A 2,500-nucleotide genomic window follows, 5' to 3' on the forward strand; every position below is an offset into this window, starting at 1 on the left:
CTAACTCACAGGTCCTGTGTGTACTGAGGGATGTGTTCAGGTATCTCTCCTAACTCACAGGTCCTGTGTGTACTGAGGGATGTGTTCAGGTATCTCTCCTAACTCACAGGTCCTGTGTGTACTGAGGGATGTGTTCAGGTATCTCTCCTAACTCACAGGTCCTGTGTGTACTGAGGGATGTGTTCGGGTATCTCTCCTAACTCACAGGTCCTGTGTGTACTGAGGGATGTGTTCGGGTGTCTCTCCTAACTCACAGGTCCTGTGTGTACTGAGGGATGTGTTCAGGTATCTCTCCTAACTCACAGGTCCTGTGTGTACTGAGGGATGTGTTCAGGTATCTCCTAACTCACAGGTCCTGTGTGTACTGAGGGATGTGTTCAGGTATCTCTCCTAACTCACAGGTCCTGTGTGTACTGAGGGATGTGTTCAGGTATCTCTCCTAACTCACAGGTCCTGTGTGTACTGAGGGATGTGTTCAGGTATCTCTCCTAACTCACAGGTCCTGTGTGTACTGAGGGATGTGTTCAGGTATCTCCTAACTCAGGTCCTGTGTGTACTGAGGGATGTGTTCAGGTATCTCCTAACTCACAGGTCCTGTGTGTACTGAGGGATGTGTTCAGGTATCTCTCCTAACTCACAGGTCCTGTGTGTACTGAGGGATGTGTTCAGGTATCTCCTAACTCACAGGTCCTGTGTGTACTGAGGGATGTGTTCAGGTATCTCTCCTAACTCACAGGTCCTGTGTGTACTGAGGGATGTGTTCAGGTATCTCTCCTAACTCACAGGTCCTGTGTGTACTGAGGGATGTGTTCAGGTATCTCCTAACTCACAGGTCCTGTGTGTACTGAGGGATGTGTTCAGGTATCTCTCCTAACTCACAGGTCCTGTGTGTACTGAGGGATGTGTTCAGGTATCTCTCCTAACTCACAGGTCCTGTGTGTACTGAGGGATGTGTTCAGGTATCTCTCCTAACTCACAGGTCCTGTGTGTACTGAGGGATGTGTTCGGGTATCTCTCCTAACTCACAGGTCCTGTGTGTACTGAGGGATGTGTTCGGGTGTCTCTCCTAACTCACAGGTCCTGTGTGTACTGAGGGATGTGTTCAGGTATCTCTCCTAACTCACAGGTCCTGTGTGTACTGAGGGATGTGTTCAGGTATCTCCTAACTCACAGGTCCTGTGTGTACTGAGGGATGTGTTCAGGTATCTCTCCTAACTCACAGGTCCTGTGTGTACTGAGGGATGTGTTCAGGTATCTCTCCTAACTCACAGGTCCTGTGTGTACTGAGGGATGTGTTCAGGTATCTCTCCTAACTCACAGGTCCTGTGTGTACTGAGGGATGTGTTCGGGTATCTCTCCTAACTCACAGGTCCTGTGTGTACTGAGGGATGTGTTCGGGTGTCTCTCCTAACTCACAGGTCCTGTGTGTACTGAGGGATGTGTTCAGGTATCTCTCCTAACTCACAGGTCCTGTGTGTACTGAGGGATGTGTTCAGGTATCTCCTAACTCACAGGTCCTGTGTGTACTGAGGGATGTGTTCAGGTATCTCTCCTAACTCACAGGTCCTGTGTGTACTGAGGGATGTGTTCAGGTATCTCCTAACTCACAGGTCCTGTGTGTACTGAGGGATGTGTTCAGGTATCTCCTAACTCACAGGTCCTGTGTGTACTGAGGGATGTGTTCAGGTATCTCTCCTAACTCACAGGTCCTGTGTGTACTGAGGGATGTGTTCAGGTATCTCTCCTAACTCACAGGTCCTGTGTGTACTGAGGGATGTGTTCAGGTATCTCCTAACTCACAGGTCCTGTGTGTACTGAGGGATGTGTTCGGGTATCTCTCCTAACTCACAGGTCCTGTGTGTACTGAGGGATGTGTTCAGGTATCTCTCCTAACTCACAGGTCCTGTGTGTACTGAGGGATGTGTTCGGGTATCTCTCCTAACTCACAGGTCCTGTGTGTACTGAGGGATGTGTTCGGGTATCTCTCCTAACTCACAGGTCCTGTGTGTACTGAGGGATGTGTTCGGGTGTCTCTCCTAACTCACAGGTCCTGTGTGTACTGAGGGATGTGTTCAGGTATCTCTCCTAACTCACAGGTCCTGTGTGTACTGAGGGATGTGTTCAGGTATCTCCTAACTCACAGGTCCTGTGTGTACTGAGGGATGTGTTCAGGTATCTCTCCTAACTCACAGGTCCTGTGTGTACTGAGGGATGTGTTCAGGTATCTCCTAACTCACAGGTCCTGTGTGTACTGAGGGATGTGTTCAGGTATCTCCTAACTCACAGGTCCTGTGTGTACTGAGGGATGTGTTCGGGTATCTCTCCTAACTCACAGGTCCTGTGTGTACTGAGGGATGTGTTCAGGTATCTCCTAACTCACAGGTCCTGTGTGTACTGAGGGATGTGTTCAGGTATCTCTCCTAACTCACAGGTCCTGTGTGTACTGAGGGATGTGTTCGGGTATCTCTCCTAACTCACAGGTCCTGTGTGTACTGAGGGA

The 2,500-nt window shown here is 49.6% G+C and overlaps 1 protein-coding gene across 3 annotated transcripts in view; it reads right to left on the reverse strand.

The window, feature by feature from the left end:
- slit2 (slit homolog 2 (Drosophila)) overlaps positions 1-2,500 on the reverse strand; it is an 84,152-nt gene that overhangs the window by 75,919 nt on the left and 5,733 nt on the right. The window lies entirely within an intron of this gene.

The sequence above is a fragment of the Salmo salar genome, chromosome 04 (genome assembly GCF_965601325.2).
Source record: "Salmo salar chromosome 04, fSalSal1, whole genome shotgun sequence".
Classification (NCBI taxonomy): Eukaryota; Metazoa; Chordata; class Actinopteri; order Salmoniformes; family Salmonidae; genus Salmo; species Salmo salar.